The 26,885-nt window shown below is 46.2% G+C and overlaps 1 protein-coding gene, 1 long non-coding RNA gene and 1 pseudogene across 6 annotated transcripts in view; 1 reads left to right on the top strand and 2 right to left on the bottom strand.

Moving 5' to 3' along the window:
* Positions 1 to 5,551, bottom strand: part of NAV1 (neuron navigator 1) — a 280,884-nt gene extending 275,333 nt beyond the window's left edge. For 2 of the 5 annotated variants that reach the window (XM_037986167.2, XM_073011644.1), the window contains exon 1: positions 5,148 to 5,551. The gene's annotated coding sequence lies outside the window, so the exon portion shown is untranslated. The remainder of the gene's footprint in view (positions 1 to 5,147) is intronic. The other 3 variants (XM_037986165.2, XM_007988960.3, XM_073011645.1) reach the window with 2 other exon arrangements.
* LOC140710259 (uncharacterized) overlaps positions 4,192 to 26,885 on the top strand; it is a 36,989-nt gene continuing 14,295 nt past the window's right edge. Inside the window, exon 1 of the long non-coding RNA XR_012091216.1 lies at positions 4,192 to 4,469. This is a non-coding gene — a long non-coding RNA (uncharacterized lncRNA). The remainder of the gene's footprint in view (positions 4,470 to 26,885) is intronic.
* Positions 15,466 to 25,603, bottom strand: LOC140710258 (small ribosomal subunit protein eS10-like; annotated as a pseudogene).

A 26,885-nucleotide genomic window follows, 5' to 3' on the forward strand; every position in this document is an offset into this window, starting at 1 on the left:
ACCAAGTGAAGCTGAATCTCTGGGGATGGGCCCAGGAATCGGTCATTTTTAAAAGCTCCCCAGGTGGTGCTAATGTGCAAACCAAGACGGAGAACCCCTGAGCTAGAGGAAATGAAGCCCGCGCTGAGGCTGGGCGTGGTGCCCTCTGAGTCTCAGGATGACCAGGAATCAGTTCATCTCTGCATCAGGGCCAGTGTGGCCCCTCCGGCTAGAGGGAGTTGGTGGGAAATTGGAAGACAGGAAGATAAAGCTCTTTAACCCTTTAATGCCTAACTTCTTGTTATTAAAAAATGTTTACAAATTCATAGAGATGGGAAGTAAAATGGTGGTTGCCAGGGCCTTGGGGAGGGGGAAGGGGAATGGAGAGTTACTCTTTAATGTATAGAGTTTAAGTTTGGGAATGTAAAAAAGTTCCTGAGATGGCTGCTGGTGATGGTTATACAACAATGCAAATGCATTTAATGCCACTGAACTAATGCCACTTAGAAGTGGCTAAAATGGTAAATTGTAGGTTGTACATATTTACCACAATATAATTTTTAAATGTTTAAAGTACACTAATCATAACGAAAAGTATAGTTAAATACGTCAACCAACCCTAATGTACAATGGTAGCACTTAGTCAAATTTTATCGTCTTTTTAAAGAAAAAAAAATGAAACTTTGCAGATTAAAAAAAAAAAAACAACCTTCAGAGGGATTTATCCCAGGAATTAAAGAGTGGTTCGACATAAGAAAAACAATCAGTGTAATGTCCCACACTAATACAATGAAGGAAACAGAAAGCAAGTCACATGATTATCTCGAGTGATACAGAAAAAAAGCATCTGACATAAAATTCAACACCCATTTGTGATTTAAAAAAAAATGCTTGGAAAACTAGAAATAGAAGATGATTTCCTCAACACAGAAGACATTTATGAAAAGCCCACGGCTAACATCACACTCACTGGTGAAAGGCTAAAATCCAGAAATCCCCCTAAGATCAAGAACAAGGGAAGGATGCCTGCTTTCACTGAAAGTTCTAGCCAGAGCAATTAGGCAAGAAAAATAAATAAAAGGCATTCAAATCGGAAAGGAAGATGTAAAACTATTTCTATTCACAGCTGACATGATCCTAGGTATAGAAAATCCCAAAGAATCCAAAAACAAATAAGCTACTAGAGCTAATAAATTCAGCAAAATTGCAAGGGACAAGATCAACACACAAAAATCAGCTGTGTTTCTACACACCGGTAATGCACAGGCCAAAAAGGAAATTAAGAAACAATTCCATGTATGAAAGCTTTCAGAGCATCTGAGGATTGGATATCAGAACAGTCTTGCAGTCTTTTGAAGTGGAATCATCTTGTTAGTAACGGTCCTTGGCAGAGGCACATGCATCAGCGCCTTTAATTTTGTATGCGTATTAGTGCATCTCATATTAAAATTAAGTAGAGCAAATAGATTTGGTGGGGATGGCAGTGTGAACTGCACAGGACATGTGTCAGAACCTGAACCACATCCACAGGCAGGTCAGAGTGGCCTGAGTCTCAGCCATCCTGCCTCGCTGCACGTCTCAAGAGTCACAGGAAGCTGGGAAGCAAAATCGCAGGCCTCTCAGAGGAAATCAGGTCTGAGTCAGCCTTCCCAAGAGGTTAAGGGAACAGATTAGGCCCAGGAAACTGTTTACCGTGGAGGGTATTTTTCGCTAGACTAGTTGGAGGGGTATTTTTAAGTTGAAGAAGGAACTAAAAGTGTTTTTAATTATTATTTTTTGTGTGCGACTAGGGGCCAGAAAGACGAAGTGTTTGCCAAGTATTGCCACATTTCTTAGCTCTCCATGTTGAAAAGCTGATAGGTGGTTCCATCCCAGAGATAGCTCTCTTGACCCTTGCTATGTTTCTGTTCCTCTCTCTCTTGCTAACAGCTAAGTAACATCTGCTGAGATGGAAACACTAGGAAGATAAAACTTCCCAGTGATTTGTTGAAAGGGAATGAGCCCTAAACTGAAAGCCAGAAGCCCTGCATTCTAGGAGGGCTTCTGCAGTACCCCAGCTGTGTAGATCTGAGTCCATCCCTTCCCTTCAGTGGGCCTTCATTCTTGTCTGTAAAGGGGAGAAGGGCAGGGGTTGGGAGGAGTGGAGATCCTTTCAACTTTGACATTCTGATTTTTCTTAAAGGCCAAACCCTTATAAGAATTCAAAAGAACTTTAAAAGAAAAGGGAAGTGACACTGATTGGAAATAGGAAGGCGAAAAGAGCGACAAATTATAAAAGATGGATAGGAGACTTTTCTATTCTAGGCCACTCCTTTCTACTGGGCCCAAACTGAGTTGATACCAGAGGTTCACAGGGACTCAGGAGGGGGCCAGATTAGGCAAGGAAGGAAAAACAGCACAAAGAGTGACAAAGAGTGACAAAGTTTAACTCTTGTCACCCAGGCTGGAGTGCAATGGCGTGATCTCGGCTCACTGCAACCTCTGCCTCCCGGGTTCAAGCAATTCTCCTGTCTCAGCCTCACAAGTAGCTGGGATTACAGGTACCTGCCACCATGCCCAGCTAATTTTCATATTTTTAGTAGAGACAGGGTTTCACCACGTTGTCCAGACTGGTCTCGAACTCCTGACCTCAGGTGATCCGCCAGTCTTACAGGCATGAGCCACTGCACCTGGCCAAAACAGCATTCTTATTTTCAGTTTCCCCAGGCCAAGGCTTACCAAAGAAGCCAGATCCCAGAAAAAGCCCAAATATTCAAAGCTTGCCTACTTATCTGTGGGCAAATCAACACTTTTTTTTTTTTTTTTTGAGACGGAGTCTCGCTCTGTCGCCCAGGCTGGAGTGCAGTGGCCAGATCTCAGCTCACTGCAAGCTCTGCCTGCCGGGTTTACGCCATTCTCCTGCCTCAGCCTCCCGAGTAGCTGGGACTACAGGCGCCCACCACCATGCCCGGCTAGTTTTTCGCATTTTTTAGTAGAGACGGGGTTTCACCATGTTAGCCAGGATGGTCTCGATCTCCTGACCTCGTGATCCGCCTGTCTCGGCCTCCCAAAGTGCTGGATTACAGGCTTGAGCCACCACGCCCTGCCGCAAATCAACATTTTTAGGGACTGTGTTTTGAGAGAAAAAGAGGTGGAGGGGGTCTGGGGGAGCAAATCAACTCCCAAAGAATGAATAAATGGCACTAAGTGAGATGGGAGGCCTTTGAATGCTACTTAGTTTTTCTCCACAATTTTATTAATTTGGCAAACATCTATAAAGTGCCTACTGTGTGCTGAGTGTTGCGGATGGTCAGATAGGGTGTTTGGCTGGAAGGTACTCACAGGAAGATAGGCCTGTGCACAAACACCCAAATCTCTAAAATACAAAGCATAGCACACTGACAATCAACAAAAACAAAAACAAAAACAAAAAAACGCAAAGCGGAATGTGAGACTTGCCCCAAGGGAAATCAGATAAACTGCTGAAGAAGTTCAGATCAGGGGCTGTTCTCTCTCACCTGGAAATGGTGTTCTCTTTCACCTGGTGTTCTCTTTCACCTGAGAAGTTCAGGAAATAGACCCTACGGGCTGGAGCCCAAACCTGAAAAACCTTCTTCATTCTTCCAACAGTAGCAATTTTTCCGGGCTCCACTTTACAGAAGTGAAAACCAGGACAGAGATGTGAGGAATTATTTGCCCTCTGATCATCCAGGTGATTAGCAACACAGCCAGATAGAGAACTACAAGCTGATGATTGAGAACTTCCCCTAGAAACCAATGGTGAAAGCACATATCACTAGGAAGCTCATCTTAGAAGACAAAATCCACAGAGCTGTTCTCTCTGTCTCCCTTCTTAGGTCAATCCCAAAGACACACCAACCAAGTCAAAGCAGGATTTTTTTTTTTTTTTTAAGTCATAAGCAAGCCGGAATCATATATATATCTGGCCTAAAGTAAGCCAAGGTCCCTGCAGTGTCCCACCCTCCTCCTGGGGAGGCCATTCTTTGTGTGAAGTCTCCAGCCCCGTTACAAGTGAATTGCAGGGGACCTCATGTAGGGGGAACAAGAGCTAGCCCACAAATGAAAACCCAGGAAAGCCCTCTGCTTTTGCACAGTGAATGAACGTGGGCCACAGGCTTCTCAGCATTGAATTTGAACGAGCCAATGGTATCCCAATCACTGAAACAGGAAGCCAGATAAACAGCATGTTATCAAGGGGGGATCCAGCTCTTCCCTTAAGCCGGCGCCAGCTGCGCCCTGTGACTATCCTAACAAAGTCCCATTGACTCACCAGCTGATTTTCCTGTGTTCGGCTCCGGGGGACAAGGAACCCTCTCTGCCGGGTGGACGTCACCCCTACACACCGCCCCCGCCACCCGCCACTCGCGTCCTCTCCAGTTCCTGCCTCCCCTCTGCCCGCTGCAGACTTGGCTGCTTCTTTATCCTATGACCAGTTTTTATCGGCTCTGAGGATTAGCAGGGACCAGAGCCCAAGCGTCGGGAGCGCTCAGGTGAGCTCCCCGTGATCACCCAACTTCTGCGTTCTCCTCCCTCCCCTCTCCTCTGGGACCACTTTCTCCCCTCCCAGACGCACCGGGCGGGCGCCAGAGAGGACGGCCTCCGGGAGACTGGCGGGAGGGCGCTACTCAGCGCATCCCAGGGGTGCGGGGAACGTTTTCTGGAATGGCCCGCAAGGTCACCTGCCCCAGCTGTTCCGCTGGCTCCTGCTGGGATGGGAGGAGTTAACTCTTGCTTCAACGAAAGGCAGAGGTGAGGGTAGGGTGTGTGCCTGTCGTGTAGGTGCGAGTATAAGAACGCAGCACCTGGTGTCTCCTGATGATAAGATCTCAACGCACTTTAAATTGTGGGTATTTCACAACAAGGAAACTGAGGCTCAGAGGGACTGAAGTTAGGCAGCCCCCCAGAGAGTCAACTCCAGAATCAAACGCGCAGTCAGTCCCATAGGGATCGAAGGGGCACACACCTTCCCGGGAAGCCGCGAGCATCCTGGTTGTTATTTATTCCGGCGCCTCTCCCGAGCCCAGCCCGCAGCCTCCCTCAGGCACCAACCTCCCCTACTCCGGGGCTTGGTCTCGACCGCGCAGGACCTGCCAGCCGAGCCCCGCAAAATGGGAAGCGGCAGACCCCCAGCGCCGCGACCGCGCGACCGCCCCGCGCTGGCCACTCACCGGAGCGTCTGCCCGCCCGGGCTCCGGGATCGCGCCGCCGCCGCCGCGCAGAGTCGCGCATCCCCCGGGGCAGCGCGGGTGCGGGGTCCGCTTCTCGCGAGCACAAAGTTTCCCGGGGCTCCCCAGGCCGCCTCGGCCACTCGCACCAGGGTTAGCGTCAGCCGCACACTCCGGCCTCAGGCCCCGCACTAGGGCAGCCGCCGGTCCCAGCCCCACAATGAGGAGGGAGGCGGCATCCTGAACAAAGTGCCGTCCCCCCGGGCCCGGCGGCCGGGGCGGAGCCTTGTGACCCGCTGCCCCAGGCACACGCCGGCTGCCTCCAAGGCGGGCCCAGGAGGGGAGTGCCCGGCGGCCGGGGGGTGGGCAGGAGGAGAGAATCTGCTCCGATCGCCCTGGTTTTCCTCCCCCTGCGCTGTGCCAGTTTAACCCGCAGAGGGGCGGAGGCATGGGTCCCTTCCAGACTTTGTCATTGGAAAGCTATTCCCGTAACCCTTTGCTGCCTTCGCCTTCCCGCCCCGCCTCCAGGCTGGCCGCAGAAAGGCGGCTGCTCGGTGGCGGACCCGCGAGCTGGCAGGGCAGGAAGCCTTTGCACAATTGAGCCTTTCCTTTGCCCGGGGACCCGCCACCGCCACTTCCAGGCCGGGCTTCCTCCCTCCCCCACATGTCGTCCGGGTACCGCTGGTTCAGCCGCAGTTCTTCAGGAGAAGGGGACAGATGGATGGGCCAGCCTCTTCACCCGACTTCTCACCCCGGGCACCCACCTCCTTTCTTTCTCCATCCCACTGAACCGTCATGCTGTCTGAGCTGGGACTCTTAGGTGCCGAGGAGAGGGGAGGCCCCGCAAGTGCCCCCGCAAATAGTAGGTGCTCAGTAAAATAAGTGACTTCTCCCCACCTTCCTGACAACCGATGCCCCTCCTCCTTCTTCCAGGGACTTGGGAGTGGGAGGAGGGGGAAGAAGAGGAGAAAGGAAACGACATACCTGAGGAGAGTGAATGGGACGAAGGCCCTCAGCCAGAACCTACTGCAACCTCTCTGAAGCAGTGCAAGCCCCTTGCCTCCTGGCCTGGGGACTTCCAGAGTCTGCAGGAAGAAGGCAGAAGGAAGTCAGATGGCCTGAGCTTTGAAGCAGGCTTTGAGCTACATGGGAGAAAAGGAGTAGCTGTGGCCCAGGACCCAGCAGATTCCCCTGCTCCAGCCAACAAATATGAGGACTGATTTATTCCCAGGGCCATGGGGTTGCAAGTTGGAGGGCTGATGGATAGAAAGCAAAACTGCCTACTCCCGAGGAGGTCTCAGAGCTCTTTGCTAGCAAAGTCAATGTGAGCAGAGTCAGGATGAGAGCCCTTGAGTCCTCCCTGAACGCCCCCACCCAGTCAGTCAGGCCACGGTGACTTTGAATATGGAGAGATGAGACACCCGACAATGGACAAGCAGTGACATTCAAGAAGTTCCCAATGGATCAGGGAAAAAGATTTGTTGTGTGATTTTTGTCCATGAAGGGAGTGAATTGCCTTTTGGTGAGGGATAAGGGGGTGGACTGCAGAGTGACACCCTTACCCTCTGTTTAAAGACTAGAAGTGTGGGCTCTTAAGGCAGACTACATGGGTTCAAATCCTGGCTCAATAATTTTTCAGCCATGAGAACTTAATGAACTCTTTAACTTCTAGCTACGTTTCTTCATCTGTAAAATGGGATAATAATGGTTCCTAGCTCCTAAGAGTGTTGGGAGGATTAAATGAGATAGTATAGGTGACACACTTAGAATAGTGCCTGGCACATAGTAAATACTCAGTAAACATTAGCTGTTACTTTGATCTGGGAGTTCTCTAACTCTGCGCCCAATTTGGCATTCAATGATGTGCTAGCTAGAATCCTTTTGTGCTCTTCACAGTCCTGCAAAGGGAAGCCTAATCCTTTAAGAAGAAGCACTGTCTTTTCTTGAGAGCTCATAAGGTGGGACCCCAGAGACCAAGGACCACACAGTAGGCATGCAAATGACTGTCAGAAGATGAAATGACTCCTTGACCCATTGTGAAGCTGGATGCATAGCCCCATCCACATTGGTAATGCTGGCATGATGTCATTCCTTGGGTGCTACCCAGAATAGAAAAGAAAGCCAAAGCTATAATTTTGTAAGAGTTAGATCTCTTCCATCACTACATAGGATCAATATTTCTCTCCTGCTTATGAGTGGATGCTCATACAAGTTCTCCCTGACTCTGCTCCAAATGTCCCAATCAATCTGGGTGACGGTATCATTTGTACCCCAAATCTCAGCATCACACAATATACCCAGGTAACAAACCTGCATATGTACCCCTGAATCTAAAAAAAAAATCAGAAAAATGTCTCACTCACAAATTTCCAGCAGTGAACCTGTATATGTAGGCAAACATAATAGCACGTGGACAGGTTGAGGGAGGAAGGAGTAAAGGGGCCAGTCTGGTTGGGGTGACAGGCAGAGGATATGAAAGCTACTGAAAGAGAAAGTGGATAGGACAGAGCAGCAGGGAGGAGAAGCCAGAAGTGACTCTGGACAGAGCACTGTTTGAGTAAGAAACAGGGTCCCCGCCCATCCCAGAAGTGGCCTCTGCCAACTGCCTACTTTGTGAGTAGTTTTTGTCTGAACACAGTGATGACTCAGTTGCTCTGAGTCTAGCAAATGGATTTTCCTTAAATATGAAAATCAATAAGAGGTAAAGGCAAGGACCTGGCTGTGGAGGGGGAGGATGGAGAGAGTGGGAGAGGTGCTGGGGTATGAAACGGTTGGTGAGTGATGGAAGGAGGGAGATTCAGGTTCACTGCAGGAGACCCTTAGCATCCTCACCTGAACACCCACTCCCCACCGGGAAGGTGGCCTCCAGGTCCTGCTGGCCTCACTAAGGCTCCTTAAAACCCAACAGCCCCCCTGTTCCCCTCCTCCACAGCTTAGAGCCAATCCTGCTTTGGGGCAAGATGTGTAGCCAAAGGAGTAATGTCAACCTGACAAATAAGTTTTTAAAAATCAGCCCAGAAGCTTGCTGTCACCCCCATAGAGTATCAGACCTGGCCTCGGACGAGATGAGAGTTTTGGGAACCCCGGGAAGCATGGCTAGTGATATGTTCAGCTCCACCCAGCCTGATTTCTTTGGGGACTTTGCCTGTTTTCCTACCGCCTTGAGGTCTGTGGACCAATGCTAATTTGTTTCTCTGCTTGGGTTATCTGACATGGGACTTTGGGGATTTGAACACACTCACAGCTCCTGTGTTCCACGTGGCCCACAGGGAGACCATCTTTACCCTTCGGACTCTCTTGTTTGGGGCTCCCAGTGCAGTTTGTAAGGTCCTTGGCAAGGATATGAAGATAGCACATTGCTTTATTTTCTTGAGCACTTTAATAAGCGTCACTGGAGCTTCTGAGGTGGAGTCCGAAGCAGCTTCTGACTTCCTCCTCTGAAGCACAGTGGAAAAACACTGGGCCCAGCTTCAGAAGACCTGACTCCATGCCTTGGTTCTGATGCCGGCTGAAGTGCATCACCTCAGTTTGCTCATCAGTAAAAGGGAGTGTTGACACCCAGAGGACAAGAATACCCACCTTCCAAGGCCGTGGTGTATATTCAGTGAGATCGCGGAGGAGAAAATGGTTTATGCAGTACTGCTCACATATAAGCAGAAGTGAGATTATCAAACAGAAAGCATCAGCTCACATCCCAACCCCGCCCCACCTCCCCACCCCAGTTAGATTCACTCTGGTTATGGGCCCAGTGCTTGAAAACCCATTTTTCAGTGATAGAAATCTGACTGTCCACTAACAATCCTTGTCCTTTCTAGCTTGATTCATTAACCAGTGAGGGGTTTCCCATGTTAATGGAATGGGGTCGGACGTGGGCAAAACAGGCATCTCCATCCTTGGCCACTCGGACCTCATGACTGGCCCTGGACCCCTTTTAAGAAGGGCCCTCTGTGTTGACTGTTGGAGCTCACAGGGACCTGGGAGAAAGAGTCTATGGGGAAAAGCTGTCAGAGTAATGAATGTTTTACGAGAGTGAGCGAGTCACTGCCTTATCGGGAAGATGCTGTTTCTCACTCTCTCTGTGTTACCAGGAAGTGAGATGTACTGAAAGCCATCGTGGTGTTTTTCCAAAGATGGCCTTTGAAGAGGAGGTGTTTCTTTAAGGGGCCCAGGAGAACAGGGGTGGGGTTTGCAGGGAGAAAACCTGCCCCTTTAAGAAGCCTGGTTCTGGCTGTGGCAATCCTGTGGTATGGAAGATAATAATAGTCCCTACTTATATAGCACTTGCTGTGTGCCAACTGCTATGCTAAGCATTTAACATATATTAACCCATTAAATCTCCACAACAACCCTATGAAATCTATACCCCTTTTTATCTCCATTTTACAGGTAAAGAAATTGAGGTCAAGTATTTTGTCTGGGTCTCAGCTAGTAAGTGCTAGAGGTAGGATCTGAACTGAGGGAGTCTGGCTCCTGAGTCATGCTTTCAAATACTACATATATGCAGAGGAAAGGAGTCTATAGCAGTGTGGAGAGCTTGATCATGTACTAGTTCGGCACATTTTTTTATTTCTTTTCAACAGCTTTATTGAGGTACAATTTACGGACTATAAAAGCCACCCACTAGAAATATACAGCTCTGAATCTACAGAGTTGTGCAACCATGACCACAACCAAGTTTTAGAACATTTTCACCACCCTAAAAAGCTTCCTTGTTCACTGTGCGTGTTTTAAACTGAGTCTCAATTTTCTCAACTGTAAAATGGGAATAACAGTGCCTGCCTCATAGGGTTGTTATGAGCATTAAATCAACATGTAAATGGCATATGGTAATGGTCAACAAATGTTACCTATTATTATTATAGTCTCTTAGAGTCACTTAAATACAGACTTTTAGAGCTGGAAGTGGGAATGGTCTTAAAGACAATCTAATCAAACTCTCTCCTTTAATAGATAAAGAGATAACGGTGCCAAGAGGTTAAGCAACTTGCCAATTAAGGACACAGTAAATTTAGTGGCAGAACTGGGAATGAAACCCAGGTTTCTTGGTTGGTACTTCAGTCCTCTCTTATCTCCTGAGAGACTTTCCACTTGAGGCACAGGGATCTCATTGTCCAATACCCCCTTCACCCCCCATCTTTGCCATCTTTGTGGGTGCCTCCAGAGCAATGTTGACTGGCAGGCATGGACCCTGGGACTTTGCTTGTGCTGGAATACATAGCACTCTGGCTTTGGAGCAGGGAATATGGCTGAGGCAGGCTGGGTGCAGAATCAGGGGACAAGACCCAATGTGGACGCTGAGACAGGAATGTCCATTGTCAGAACAAGGAACGCATTGACTAAAAGAATCCAGGACACAGCCAGTCCAACAGTCAGCTAGTCTCTGTAGAGCCAGCTTCACGGGCATGTGACCTGTGCAGTCACATGGGACCTCAAGCTTAGAAAGGCCCCCTGCTTGGTTTAATGCTTTGTTGTTGCCATCTTGAAATTCATAATGATTTTCAACAAGAAATGTCACATTTTTATTTTGCGCTGGATCTTGTAAATTATGCAGCTGGTTTTGTCCATGTGGCAGCAGAGCTGCAGCCAGACTCTTAAGGCCCTAGTAAGGAATAGTGTCTCTCCACCCAGAACTTACTCACGTGCAAACTCTCTGTATAATACATAGTCATAGAATCTTAATACCGGAGATTAGGAGATTCAAAGCCTGGGCAACACATGGAGAACCTGTCTCTACAAAAAATTTATTAAAATATTAGCCAGACATAGGGGCACATGTCTGTTGTCTCAACTACTCAGGAGGCTGAGATAGGAGGATGGCTTGAGCCTGGGAGTTCGAGGGTGCAGTGAGCTATGATTATGCCATTGCACTCCAGCCTGGGCAACAAAGTGAGACCCTGTCTAAAAACAGAGAGAATAAAAGTTGTGAAACAATTTGCACATTATGATCCAACTTATGATGAAAGATGCCCCATTAAAGTATATCTTTCTATATGTACATATGCTTGTATGAAAGTAAATTTTTTTAAGGTCTGGAAAAACACTTCAAACTGGCAGTCATCAAGGGAGTCATTAACTTTTTCTGTGTGTTTGAGTTTGCTTTTTACAAGGAGAATCTGTTCATGTATTACATATATAATTATTAAAAAATTGTAAGATACTCCTAATATATTCTGCAAGCATTTTCCTATATCAATAAATAGTCTTAAAATGCTAAGAAAAAGTGTCTCGAGAGGGGGAAACAGATATAGGTGTGAAGAGGGACCCTGGAGAGTGGTAGACAGCGGCAAAGACTATTTCAGGCCATGACAGGGTGTGAGGGGAACAGGCTTGGATGTGAGGAAGGGAATACCGGGTAGGGGAACCCAGAGGTAGCTGGTGAAAGGGTGGGTGCTAGGTGTCAGCTCCATTCAGATTTAGAGGCTGCGATGTCCACTTTGGTGAGGGTAGGGGAGGATGATGATAGGAGCTGGAAGTGGGTGAATTGCCAAATACTACTGGAGGTAAAGGCTGTAGAGGTGACTCCAGTTGTGGTAAGAAATGAATGAGGTGGAGGTAGGCAGGTGATTCCCTGCAAGGGAGAAAGAATGTAGCTCAGATGTTGGATTTACCAGGGAATGGGAGATTTAAGGCAGTGTGGCCCAGTGGTCAGAGTACAAGCTTTGGAATCAGGACTGCAATCAAATCCCAGATTCACTGCCTCCTAACTGTGTAACCTTGAATTCTCCTCTGGGAAACAGAAATGATCTTGATAATAGCTATGTGGCAGGGTCGCTGGGAAGATTTGATAAGATGATGGAGTTAAAACATTGCATCCAGTGGCTGGCACAGACCCCCAAATCTTCACCCTTTCTCTTTAATTGATTTTGTGGTTTGAGGCTCTTAAGTGGCAAGAAATCATTTGCATGAATAAAGAGCCATTCTTCCAAGCACCTCCCTCCTAGTTTTCTGGGAGAGTCACTGGAAGCCAGGATTCAGAGTTCCATCCTGCAAAAGCTGAGCTGAGCCAGCCAGGAAGGAGGAGGAGCTGACCGTGGCCCAAGGGCTGGGGAGCAAGGCAGAAGGGGAGAATCCAGCCTTAATTCCCACGCTGCTGGTGCCAGCGAGGCTGACTTTGGGACAACCTTGTCAGGGCCCACATTTTGGGATCTCTAGGAGCAAGGTGCTCTGTGAATGCTTATCTCAGATTCTCTCAACCCGAGCCTCCTGCCTCCCGCCCGCCCCACCCGCCACTGCCCAAGTCCCGGGAGAGTATGAGTGACTGACAGGCCCTGCTGCAGCTGCAGCCTCCCCACTGTGGGTACAGATGTGCTCAGCAGCAGCTGTGACGCAGAGCCCACACCTGTTCCCTAGATCAGCTGCTGTAACTGTCCTCCTGGGAAAGCAGGCCAGGTGCCCAGGCCTTGCCAAAGTCAGGTCAGAAAGCAGGTGGAGAGTCGGGCATCTGCCTGTCACAGCAGCGGTGGAGGCTGCCTGGAAGGTCGTGGGGCCCTGGGAGTCTCAGCTAAAGACTGGGCTCCTCTTCCAGCCCAGGCTTGCTCCCAGCTGGACGCCTGCCACGGGCCCTCTGTGGTTTTCTGACCCCCTCCCTGGGCACCACCACGCTGGGGTGGGAGAGACTGAGGAGCTAGGAAGGAGGTGGGGAGTCTTGAATGGGATGCCTCTGACCATCTGTTATTCTGGACCTGTAAACTGTAAAGTCAGGCGGACTTATCCTGGGAGGTGGGGGCGCCGTGGAGCTGAGCAGCAATGAGGACCGGAGGAGTCAAAGAGAACTGGGGCTGGGAGACGCCAAGGATGAGGGTGCGTCTGGAAATGAGAGCAGGAGAGCCTCTTGCGTGGCTTTGGCCGCAGAGACCTTCGTTCCGGAGACTCTGGGCTGCCACGGGAGAATTCCACTGAGCATGTGTCTGGGGCAGGCCCGGGCAGGCGGCCGTGGGAGCGCTGCACAAACTCTGCTCCAGGCTGTAGCCAGCCAAAGCGCCGCTCTGGGAGAGCCTGGATACCGGGTGAATCCAGAAATCCCAGGTCCCTGGGAAAATTTCAACAAGGCAACTCTGACACGCGTCCTCTGACACCCAGACCGACACAATATATTGCTCATGCCAATACACATAAAAACCTCCTGATAGAAAACCAGATGGTGAGTTGGCATTGCTGATGTCTGGATTCTACACCCACACCCCACATAGTGCTTATAAAGAACACACCCTCCACTCCTCCAGCCCACCCCACGTTCAGGGAGAGGAATCTTGAGCCTGCAATGCTCAGAATGATGCTTAACGCCTCAATGGAACGGTGCTCGCCAATTCCCCCAATATCTCTGGCAGTGCCAGGAGAAACAGCACATGTGGCAAGCAGCTCCCGGCCAGATGTGGGACACTGCTGACCCCTGCTGGCGCTTTTCTCTCCGCGCCAACCAGAGAGAGCCCCAGGGAGAATGGAGTATCGGAAAAACCTTGCAATCTGTCTGGGAGGGGTAGGAAGAAATACCCCAGCTCAGAATCTCCTCATCTGGAGCGCCTTTGATGAGACTAAGATGAAATTACAATAAAACCCAGACTGAGTTTCTGGGAGGAGTGAGACAGACTAATAGTATGTCCCCTTCAGCCTTTGTGGCCTGGAAAACCCTGCTGCCAATCCCCTTGAAACTAAATTGGGAAACCATTAGCAGCACTCCTTTAGCCAAGCTCAACCATTAGGTGGAAAAAAAAAGTAAGAAAGAAAGAAAAAGAAAAGAAAAGAAAAGAAAAAAACCACCATCCACAAGTAGCCCAAGATTTTCCAGTTACAGTCAACCCATTCCTTGCCCACCCCTGCCCCACCCCAATCCCTTGCAGAGTCTTTGTGAAGTTTTAGCTTAATTTATTGTGGGTTTAATATTCCCCTTAGACTAAGATGTAATCATCATGGGTTTAATACTTTTCTTTCCATGAGAGAGAGCAGCACTGTGCTCTTTGAAAAATCTTTACTAAGGCCAGGCACAGTGGCTCATGCCTGTAATCCCAGCACTTTGGGAGGCCTAGGTGGGTGGATCATCTGAGGTCAGGAGTTCAAGACCAACCTGGCCAACATGGTGAAATCCTGGCTCTACTAAAAATACAAAAATTAGTTGGGCATGGTGGTGGGTGCTTGTAATCCCAGTTACCTGGGAGGCTGAGGCAGGAGAATTGCTTGAACCCGGGAGACAGAGGTTGTAGTGAGCCGAGATCGTGCCACTTCACTCTAGCCTGGGTGACAAGAGTGAAACTTTAAAAAAAAAAAAAAAATCGCCGGGCGCGGTGGCTCACGCCTGTAATCCCAGCACTTTGGGAGGCCGAGGCGGGTGGATCACAAGGTCAGGAGATCGAGACCATGGTGAAACCCCGTCTCTACTAAAAATAGAAAAAATTAGCCGGGCGCAGTAGCGGGCGCCTGTAGTCCCAACTACTCGGGAGGCTGAGGCAGGAGAATGGCGTGAACCCGGGAGGCGGAGCTTGCAGTGAGCTGAGATTGCGCCACTGCACTCCAGCCTGGGCGACAGAGCGAGACTCCGTCTCAAAAAAAAAAAAAAAAAAAAATCACTTTGTAGACACAGAAACGCAGTTCAAGTCTTCCAGAATCTCTACTAGAATAGTCATAGCGACCAAAGGAGGACCAGAACTCTGATAATTCCAACAGAATTACTATGGAAGCCCCACAGACAAGTGGTTCCATTATTAAAACTCTTTTCTCTGGCTGGGCGTGGTGGCTTGCCCCTGTAATCCCAGCACTTTGGGAAGCCAAGACGGGCAGATTGCTTGAGTCCAGGAGTTTGAGACCAGCCTTGGCAATGTGATGAAACCTCATCTCTATAAAAAATACAAAAACGTTAGCCAGTTGTGGTGGTACATGTCTGTACTTCCAGCTATTTGGGAGGCTGAGGTGGGAGGATCACCTGAGCTCAGGAGGCGGAGGTTGCAGTGAGCCGAGACCACGCCACGGCACTCCAGCCTGGGTAACAGAGTGAGACCCTGTCTCAAACAACAACAACAACAACAACACCACAACCCTTTCTCTCCTTTGCACCCTACTCTAAACCCAGAGCTCTTTTTCACTTTGTTGTTAAACTCCAGCAAGGGTGTGTATACTCCCTATCACTCTACAACCCGTCACCATTAGGCCTCCACTCTGAACACTCCTACAAAGGCAATCATGGGCCTCTTAATAGCTAATCTAATGTACATATTCCAGTTCTCATTTTACTTGCCCTCTATAGCATATGACATTTTAATGCCCAGTCATTCATTATTTATTTTAAAATTTATTATGAACTATTTTAGGCCTGCAAAAGGTATAGAGAATAATATAACAAACATAACGTTCTATTGGTCAGGGTTCTCCAGAAAAGCAGAATCAACAGAATCAATAGAATGTACACTATAGAGACAGGGGGAGGGGATGGAGGGGGAAAGAGACGGGGGAGGAGAGAGAGAAACAGAGAGAAAGAGGGAGAGAGAGAAAGAGATTTATTATAAGGAATTGGCTCATGCAATTGTAGAAACTGACAAGTCCCAAGACCTTCAGGGTGAATCAACAAGCTGGAGACTCAGGAGAGTCCATAGTGTGTTAGTTCCAGTCCAAAGTCTGAAGGCCTTAGAACCAGGAGAGGTGATGATGTAGTTCCCATCCAAAGGACAGCAGGTTCGAGACCTAGGAAGAACCAGTGTTTCAGTTCAAGTCCGAAGGCAGGAAAAAGCCAGTGTCTCAGTCTGAAGGCAGTTAGGCAAAAGGAATTCACTTTTACTTAGGGGAGAGTCAGCCGTTTTTGTTCTATTTAGGCCATCAACTGATTGGATAAGGTCCACCTATATTAGAGAGGGCAGTTTGCTTTACTCATTCTACAGATTTAAATGTTAATCTCAACCAAAAACACCCTCACAGAAACATCCAGAATAATATTTTACCAAATATCTGGGCATCTTATGGCCCAGACAAGTTGACATATAAAATTTCACCATCACACCTGTAAACGCCCTGAGTTTAAGAAATAAAGCATTACAAATATAGTTTTAAGCTCCTCCTCTATTGCATTCCTTTCTCTCCCACTAGAGGAAACGTTATTCTGAATTTGGTGTTAATCATTCCCATGCATATGTTTCTATTTTTACTATATTATACATTCTGTATTCATTGCATTTTGACTATATGAATAACATGCTGTGTATATTCTTCTACAATTTCCTTTTTTTGACTCAACATATTTGTAAAGTTCATCCATGTTAATGCATGTAGCTTTAGTTTACTCATTTTCACTGCTATATAATATTCCATTGTACAACTACACTCTAATTTATTTATTTATTTTTTCTTTGAGACAGAGTTTTATTCTGTTGCCCAGGCTGGAGTGCAGTGGCACAATCTCAGCTCGCTGCAACCTCTGCCTTCTGGTTTCAAGCGATTCTCCTGCCTTAGCCTTCCGAGTAGCTGGGGTAACAGGCGCCCACCACCATGCCCAGCTAATTTTTGTAGATTTGGTAGAGACAGGGTTTCACCCTGTTAATCAGGCTAATCTCAAACTCCTGACCTTGTGATCCACCCACTTCGGCCTCCCAAAGTGCTGCAATTACAGGCATGAGCCATCGTGCCTGGCCTATTTATTTTATTGTTTCTAGGTTTTTTTTTTTTTTTTGCAATTATAAACCATGCTGCTATGGAAATTCTTGTAAGGATCTTACTGTGCACATTTGTGTTTCTCCAGTAGTCTATCCAGGAGTGAAATTGATGGCCACAGAGCCTGGACACCTTTAACTTTACCATACTCCTGCTAACCTTGGTATTGTCAGGCCCTTTTTTTGGACAATCAGATGGATGTGAGATTGTAGATTACCAAGACTTTAATTTATATTTTACCAACTATTAATAGGATTAAACATCTTTTCATATGTTTATTGAGATTAGAATTGCCTTCTATTCCTATTTCCTAATCTTTTTCCAATTATATTGTTGGTCATTTTCTCTTGGATTTATAATAATTCTATAGTGTGAGCCACCACGCCCAGCGCTGGCTAATTTTATATTTTTAGTGGAGACCAGGTTTCACCAAATTGTCCAGGCTGGTTTTGAATTCCTGATCTCAAATGAGCCTTGTCCTCCCAAAGTGCTGGGATTACAGGCATAAGCTACTCCACCTGGCCCCAAGTATGATTTTTAAAAAGTTTATCCTGCTTGGGGTTAGTTGAACTTTTTGGACCTATGGATTGTTATTTTTCATCAACTTTTAAGCTACTGTTTCTTTAAATATTTTTCTGCCTTATTGTTTCTTTCTTCTCCTTATGGAACTCTAATTGCATGTATGTTAGACTGCTTACTATTATCCCACAGTTTGCTAATGCTCTGTTCATTATTCTCAACCATTTTTTCCTCTCTCTACTTCAATTTAGATAGTTTTTATTAGCTTATATTCAATTCACTTATTTTTTTCTTCTGCAGTGTCTAATTTGCTGTTAAGCTCATCGACTAAGTCTTCATACTTTGTATTTTTCAACTTTATAATTTCCCTTTAGTTTGTTCTTGAATTTCCATTTCTTTTGAAATACCTTATCTGTTTACCTATTGTGAATGTTTCTTTCCTTTAAAATTTTCAGCATACTTACAATTGTTGTTTTAAAGCCTTTGTCTGCTGATTCTCGTAACTAGATCACCTGACGATCTTGTTGTCTTGTGATTATGAGTCATAGTTTTCTACTTCTTCATATGTCACACAAAATTTGTATTCTGTACCCTGTGTGTAAAATAGCAGTATAGGTTAGCAGTAGAGGTTTAAGTATAATTTTTGTGTTTTGTTTTCATTTTTCAGGGAGTGGAAGCTTTTCCCTCTGTTTGGTGGTTAAAGTGCATAAACATAGGATTATCACATCCACTTGATGAAATGACCCGTAATCATTATGAAATGTCCTTCTTAATCTCTGGTAACATTCTTTGCTCTGAAATCAACTCTTGTTGTTATTGTTTCATTTCTGTTTTGTGAGACAGGGTCTCACTCTGTCACCCAGGCTGGAGTGCAGTGGCATGACCACGGCTTACTGCAACCGCTGCCTCCTGGGCTCAAGCGATCCAATCTCAGCCTCCCAAGTAGCTGAACTACAGACCTGCACCACCATGCCTAGCTAATTTTTTGTATTCTTTGTAGAGACAGGCTTTCACCATATTGCCCAGACTGGTCTGAAATCAACTTTGTCTGGTGTTAATATAGCAACTCCAACCTTCTTTTGACTAATGTTAGCATAGTATATTCTTCCTATCCTTTTAAAGGTTCTATATTTAAAATTCATTTCTTATAGATAGCAAATAATTGAGTCTTACTTTTAAAAAAAAGTCCATCTAACAGTCTCTGCCTTTAAAATGAAGTGTTTAGGCCATTTAGATTTAATGTGATTATTGGCGTGGTTGGATTTGAGTCTATCACTTCGCTGTTTGTTTATTTATTTTTTAATTTTTTTGAGACAGAGTCTCACTCTGTCACCCAGGATGGAGTGCAGTGGTTCAATCTCGGCTCACTGCAACCTCTGCTTCCCGGGTTCAGGAGATTCTTCTGCCTCAGCCTCCAGAATAGCTGGGATTACAGGTGCCTGCCACCACACCCAGCTAATTTTTATATTTTTAGTAGAGACAGGGTTTCACCATGTTGGACAGGCTGGTCTCGAACTCCTGACCTCAAATGATCCGCCCGCCTTGGCCTCCCAAAGTGCTGGGATTACAGGCCTGAGTCACCACACCTAGCTCCATTGTTTATTTTCTATTTGTCCCATCTGCTCTTTGTTCAATTTTTTCTCTTTTTCTGCTTTAGATTGAGTATTTTCACAATTCCATTTTATCTCCTTTGCTGGTTTATTAGCTATAACTCTTTGTTTTGTTATTGCAGTGGTTGCTTTAGGATTCATACTATTTATCTTTAGCTTACCTAAATCTACCTTCAAGTGATACTATACCATTTTATGCATAGTATAAGAACCTTGCAATAATGAGCTTCCATTTCTCTCCTCCTGACCTTTGTACTATTATAACCATGCATTTCCTTTTCCAAATGTTATAAATCCTGAAATATATCCTTATTATTTTTGCTTAAATAGTCAACTATCTTTTTAAAAGTATTAAATAATTTTCTTTCTTTCTTTTTTTTTTGAGACGGAATCTTTCTCTGTCGCCCAGGCTGGAGTGCAGTGGCACTATCTTGGCTCACTGCAACTTCCGCTTCCCGGATTTAAGTGATTCTCCTGCTTCAGCCTCCTTAATAGCTGGGATTACAGGTGCCCACCACCATGCATGGCTAATTTTTGTATTTTTAGTAGAGACAGGGTTTCGCCATGTTGGCCAGGCTGGTCATGAACTCCTGACCTCAAGTGATCTGCCCGCCTCGGCCTCCCAATGTGCTGGGATTACAGTCGTGAGCCACCACACCCAGCCAGTTTTAAATGATTTTTTTAAAAATCATATTTTTAAAATACAATTGTAGCTACCATTTCTTCTATTCTTTATTTCTAAAAGATATTTTTTCTAGATACAGAATTCTATGTTGACGATTTTTTAAAAGAACTTAAAAATGTTACTCTGCTGTCTTCTTGCTTGTATTGTTTCCAATGAAAAATAAGACATCATCTTTATCTCTGCTCCTTCTTTTTACTTCTGCCTTAAGGACTTACTTTAACATTTCTTACATTGGGGACTGTTTGTTGTGAATTATTTCCCCTTTCGTACGTCTGAACATGTCTTTATTTTCCTTTTAATTTTTAAAACAGCTTTATTAATATACAATTTACATACCATACAAGTCACCTATTGAAAATATACAACATGGCCAGGCACAGTGGCTCGTGCCTGTAATCCTAGCACTTCGTGGGGCTGAGACAGGTGGATTGCTAGAGCCCAGAAGTTTGAGACCAGTCTGGGCAATGTAATGAGACCTCTTTTTTATTTTATTTTATTTTTTTTTGAGATGGAGTTTTGCTCTTCTTGTCCAGGCTGGAGTGCCATGGTGCAGTCTTGGCTCATTGCAACCTCTGCCTCCCAGGTTCAAGTGATTCTCCTGTCTCAGCCTCCCAAGTAGCTGGGATTACAGGCACCTGCCACCATGGCTGGCTAATTTTTGTATGTTTAGTAGAGACAGAGTTTCACCATGTTGGCCAGGCTGGATGAGACCTCATTTCTACAAAAGATCCAAAAATTAGGTGGGAGGATCGCTTGAGCCCAGGAGGTTGAGGCTGCAATAAGCTGAGATTGCGCCACTGCACTCCCACCTGGGTGACAGAGTGAGACCTGCCCTGCCCCACCGCCACAAAAAAGAAAATGTACAACTCAATGATTTTAAACAGCTACTTAATTGGGATATAATTGACATACAAAAAGCTGTACGTATTTAGTGTATACAACTTAATGAATTTCAATAGTTTCTAGTATATTCACACAGCTCTGCAACTATCACCACAGTCTAATTCTAGAACATTTATCACCCCAGTAAGAAATCTCGTACCCATTACAAGTCACTCTCCACTCTTCCGTGCCCCCAACCCAGCCCTAGCAACGGCTCGCTTACTTTCTGACCCTGTAGAAATAAACTGTTAATTTATTATACTTTCTAGTCTCCCCAGACTCAGCTCCTTCTCAACTCAGGAAATCTCCGAGCTTTGCTTGGGTTCTTTCTGCTGCACCACAGCTTGGAAGCTCTTTCACATAGTAAGCTGGCACAATAAGAGGGCGCCTCATTTGTTTCTCATCTCTCACAGACCACTCTCCTTTATTGCCTGATTTCCAGTGTCCTGAAAACTGTTGTTTGATATATTTTTCCCTCTGTTGTTATTTTAAGCAGGAAGATACCTGTTACTCCATCTTGGCCAGAGACAGATGTTCATTAAAATGAAAGTCCCACAGGGCCAGGGGCGCAGTGCCTCACAACTGTAATCCCAGCACCTTGGGAGGCCAATGGAGGCAGATCACTTGAGGTCAGGAATTGGAGACCAGCCTGGCCAACATGGCAAAACCTTGTCTCTACTAAAAATACAAACATTAGCTGGGCGTGGTGGCACTCACCTATAATCCCAGCTACTCAGGAAGCTGAGGTGGAAGAATCGCTGGAAGCCGGGAGGTGGAGGTTGCAGTGAGCTGAGATCACGCCACTGCACTGCAGGCTGGGCAACAGAACAAGACACTGTCAAAAAAAAAAAAAAAAAAAAAGAAAGAAAGAAAGAAAAGAAAAAGAGAGAGAGAGAGAGAGAGAGGGAGGGAGGGAGGGAGGGAGGGAGGGAGAAGGAAAAAAGAGCCACATTAAACAAACCTGACTGAGAACCCACAGGTCTCCAGATACTACATTTGTGGAACATCAGTTTAAGAAATTTTATACAATAACAAAAAGGCAAATAATTTAAAAATAGGTAAAGTCAAGGCATAGTAATCCCAGGACTTTGGGAAGCTGAGGTAGGAGAATTGCTTGAAGCCAGGAGTTTGACAGCAGCCTGGGCAACATATTGAGATCCCGTCTCTACAAAAAATTCAAAAATTAGTTGGGCATAGGGGCACATACCTGTAGTTCTGGCTACTCGGGAGACTAAGGTGGGAAGATTGCTTGAGTCCAGGAGTAATAGGTTACAATGAGCTATGATCACACCGCCGCACTATCTCCTGGATGGCCGAGTGAGACCCTGTCTCTTAAAAAAAAAAAAAAAAAATTGGAAAGAAAGAAAAATAGGTAAGAAGGGGCACATGTTCTCAGGATCTCCTGAGGGCTGTGTCATGAGAAACAAAAAATATATATAAAATAAGTAAAAGATTTAAATAGCTGGGCGTGGTGGCTCACGCCTGTAATCCCAGCACTTTGGGAGGCTGAGGCAGGCAGATCACAAAGTCAGGAGTTCAAGACCAGCCTGGCTAACATGGTGAAACCCCATCTCTACTAATAATACAAAAATTAGCCAGGTGTGGTGGTGTGAGCCTATAGTCCCAGCTACTTGGGAGGCTGAGGCAGAAGAATCACTTGAACCCGGGAGGTGGAGGTTGCAGTGAGCCGAGATCTCTCCACAGCACTCCAGCCTGGGCGACAGAGCGAGACTCCATCTAAAAAAAACAAAAAACAACAACAAAAAAAGAGATTTAAATAGACTTTTTTTTTCCAAAGAAGATATGCAGATGGAAAAGATGCTCAACATCATTAGTCATTAGGAAATGTAAATCAAAACCTCAATGAACTACCAATTCACACCCATTAGGATGGCTATAATAAAAAAAGCTGGTAATAACAGGTGTTGGTGAGGATATGGAGAAATGAGAACCCTCCTTGTTAGTGTGAATGTAAAATGGTGCAGCTGCTTAGGAAAACAGTTTGACAGTTCCTCAAGAGTTAAACAGAGTTACCATATGACCTAACAATTGTACTCCTAGATATAGATCCAATATAAATTTAAAAACTCATCCACACAAAAATTTATACATGAATGTTCATATCAGCATTATTCAAAATAGTAAAGAACCGGAAACAACTCAAATGTTAATAACTGATTGAGGGCTGGGCAAAGTGGCTCACACCTGTAATCCCAGCACTTTGGGAGACTGAGGTGGATGGATCACTTGAGGCCAGGAGTTCGAGACCAGCCGGGCCAACATGACTAAACCCTGTCTCTACTAAAAATACAAAAATTAGCTGGACATGGTGGCGTGCACCTATAATCCCAGCTACTTGGGAGGCTGAGGCAGGAGGATCGCTTGAACCCAGGAGGCGGAAGTTGCAGTGAGCCAAGATTGTGCCATTGCACTCCAACCTGGGCAATAAAGTGAGACGCTGTCTAACAACAACAACAACAAAAACCTCACTGTTGTTTAAAGAAAAAAAATTAATTAAAAAAAAACAAAAACTGAGCAGGGCATGGTGGCTCACACCTGTAATCCCAGCACTTTAGGAGGCCAAGGCAGGTGGATCACCTGGGGTTGGGAGTTTGAGACCAGCCTGACCAACATGGAGAAACCCCATCTCTACTAAAAATACAAATTTGCCGGGCGTGGTGGTGCATGCCTATAATCCCAGCTACTCGGGAGGCTGAGGCAGGAGAATCGCCTGAACCCGGGAGGTGGAAGTTGTGGTGAGCCGAGATAGCGCCATTGCACTCCAGCCTGGGCAACAAGAGTGAAACTCCGTCTCCGAGATCGCACCATTGCACTCCAGCCTGGGCAACAAGAGTTAAACTCTACCTAAAAAAAAAAAAAAAAAATAATGATTAAGGAGAGTAAAGTTCACCTGGTGACCATCAAGCCGACCATCTAGAGGCAAAATTTCTTATCTGAGGAATTTAGAAGTAATTAGACTTCCCTATTATTCTAAAGCAAGCATCTGGTACCAGGTTTTTAAAAAAATTTTTAAGTAACTAGAATTTCTGTACATCTACTGAATGAATGCATTATGAAACTCGTTGTGCAGCCCTTGCTGACATTAAGGCACCAAAATATCTACAAATGTAACCACTTATCATGACCTATGTGGCTAATATGGTCCACATTACTCCTAAGCTCCCGCTTTAAGGTCCATAAATACCCCTAAGGAAAAGTCTGCCGTGGGGCACTTACTTTTCTCATGCTGAGGCACCTCACTGCACTCTTCTCTTCTCTTCCCTTCCTTCCTTCCTTCCTTCCTTCCTTCCTTCCTTCCTTCCTTCCTTCCTTCCTTCCTTCCTTCCATTTTTCCTTCTTTTTTTGGGCTGTAATTGTATTCATTGCAAAACAGTCCTCTCCAATTTTACTGAGGTGGCTGACCACATCCACAACCAAACCTGTCTCTAAACTGGAATTCAGTTGCCGCCCCAGCCCCAGCCTCAGCTTTCTTGTTGGCACCAGGGGGCACAGCACTCTGTTTTTGTAGGTATCTCTGTCGGCTTCCCCTCCTGTGAGTCTTGCAGGTCGCTCACCCTCCAGACCTTTAGGCCGAGGCCTGCCAGTCTCTGGACGGCTGTGGCATAGGATGGCAGGCACAATCTCCGGGGGCAGATGAAGGTAATCACGGAGATACTGGATACCTCATTGGTAAGGTACCAGTAGAAACGTCTCCAGGCAAACTGTTCCTTCACGTAGCCTCGGGACTTGAGAGACTGCATGGCCTTCATGACACGAAGGTTGGGCACATTCTTGTCTGCCAGCTCCGGGTGCTTAGGCATGTGGACATCCTTCTTGGCCACCATGACTCCCTCCTTGAAAAGGAGTTCATAAATGGCAATCCGGTTCTTCTTAGGCATCAACATCTCGGCGACTGTAGGGTCTGGGTCCGGGGCTGGAAAGGCGCGTTCTTTCTTTCTAATAAAACTTCCTTTTTCAAACCTATACTGTTGTCAATAAATTCTTCCTACCAACCCATGAGTCAACCCCTTTTTTTCTGAGATGGAGTTTCACTCTTGTCACCCAGGCTGGAGTGCAATGGCACGATCTCGGCCCACTGCAACCTCCACCTCCCGGGTTCGAGCGATTCTCCTGTCTCTGCCTCCTGAGTAGCTGGGATTACAGGTGCCTGCCACCACACGTGGCTAATTTTTGTATTTTTAGTAGAAACGGGTTTTCACCATGTTGGCCAGGCTGGTCCGGAACTCTGGAACTCCTGACCTCAGGTGATCCACCTGCCTTGGCCTCCCAAAGTACTGGGGTTACAGGCGTGAGCCATTGCGAGTGGTGAGTTAACCACTTTTTGATGCGGGGCTCTGACACCTTACCCAGCACTGATGACTTTATAAATAATATATTCCATGTCCTACATATTATTTGGCAATAAAAAAGGAATGAAGTACTTATTAGTTAGTGAAAGAAATAAAAATATTTCACCTTAAAATATCCTTCTTTGGGGCCGGGCATGGTGGCTCACCTGTAATCTCAGCACTTTGGGAGGCTGAGGTGGGATATATATCCTTCTCTGACATATTTTGAGACAGCTGTTCAAAGGGCCTTGCAAACAGAAGTAGCCCTGCAAAGCTGTCTTTGGTGGGAGAGATTTGCATCAGTAGAGAAAATCTTCACTGATGCAGGCCTTCTCTTCTTTAGATTTAGGAGTCTAAATTAACTGAGATTAACTGAGACTCTGACAAATTTAAAGGTCTGAAAGAAGTATTTACCATCAATTCTCTCTGAGGGCTGCTACCTGTGAGATTTCATCTACCTAACAAGACCACTTACGCTAGCCAGGCCTCATCTTTTCCCCCTCTCATAACATGTCTTGCCACTAAAACCTGCTTACCACAATAACCTGTTTTTGGCCATGCCCTGAGTTCCCATTCATTTTGTAACCTCAAGATAGTATGGGCCAGGCATGGTGGTTCACGCCTATAATCCCAGCACTTTGGGAGACTGAGGCAGGCAGATCACCTGAGGTCAGGAGTTTGAGACCAGCCTGGCCAACATGGTGAAACCCCATCTCTACCAAAAACTACAAAAATTAGCCAGGCATGGTGGCACACACCTGTAGTCCCAGCTACTCAGGAGACTGAGGCAGGAGGATCACTTGAATCTAGGAGGTGGAGGTTGCAGTGAGCTGAGATTGCATCACTGTGCTCCAGCCTTGGTGACAGAGTGAGACCCTGTCTCAAAACAAAAAAAAAGATGGTATGTAAGCTCCTATACTCCATTGGGAGGTTAGGGTAACTGTGCAGTACTCCCCCACGTGCATGTTAATAAATCTATATGCCTATTCTCCAATTAATCTGCCTTTTGTCAGTTGATTTTTCATTGATCCTTCAGAGGGCAAAGGGGAAGCTTTTCCTTATGTAAAAGAAACTAGACATGAAAGACCACATATTGTATGGTGGTATAATTACATTATGTGAAATGTTCAGGCCAGGCACGGTGGCCTGTAGTCCCAGCACTTTGGGAGGCCGAGATGGGCGGATCGCTTGAGTCCAGGAGTTTGAGACCAGCCTGGGCAACATGGCAAAACTCCATTTCTACAAAAAATACATAAAAATTAGCCAGACTAGGTGGCCCGCATCTGTAGTCCCAGCTACTGGGCAAGGGGGTAGAGGGAACCGAGTCAGGAGGATCGCTAGAGGCCAGGAAGTAGAGGTTGCATGAGCTGTGATTGTGCCACTGTGCTCCAGGCTGGGTGACAGAGCCAGACCCTGCCTAAAAACAAAACACAAAACAAAACAAAACAAAATTTGGAGCAGGCACATGTATAGAAATGTAAAGTAGATACCTACTTGTTTAACTACCCAAAGGGTTCTCCTTGCCCGATACCCGGACAGAGCAGACATATCAAGACAGGGGAATTGCAATACAGAGTTTAATTAATTTACAAAGAGCTTGCTGAAGGAGCGATGGAAGTTTCATTATTACTCAAACCAGTCTCCTGGAAAATTTAGAGACTGGCATTTTTAAGGATAATCTGGTGGGTAGGGGGCCAGGAAGTGGAGAATACTGATTGGCTGTGTCACAGATGAAATCATAGGGGTCAAAGTGCGATTATTCTTCCTGTCCTCTGTTCCCAGGTGAGATCCCAGAACTGGTTGAGCCAGATTACCGACCTGGGTGGGGCCAGCTGGTACATCAGAATGCAGTGTGAAAAATGTCTGGAGCCTGATCTTAGGTTTTACAATAATGATGCTAGCTTTTGGAGCAACTGGGGAGGTTCAAAATCTCATGGCCTGTCTGCATTAATCTTTTGAGATGAAGTCTCACTCCGTCGCCCAGGCTGCAGTGCAGTGGCGTGATCTCGGCTCACTGCAGCCTCCGCCTCCCAGGTTCAAGTGATTCTCCTACCTCAGCCTCCTGAGT

This window comes from Chlorocebus sabaeus, chromosome 25, assembly GCF_047675955.1.
Source record: "Chlorocebus sabaeus isolate Y175 chromosome 25, mChlSab1.0.hap1, whole genome shotgun sequence".
NCBI classification, from domain to species: domain Eukaryota; kingdom Metazoa; phylum Chordata; class Mammalia; order Primates; family Cercopithecidae; genus Chlorocebus; species Chlorocebus sabaeus.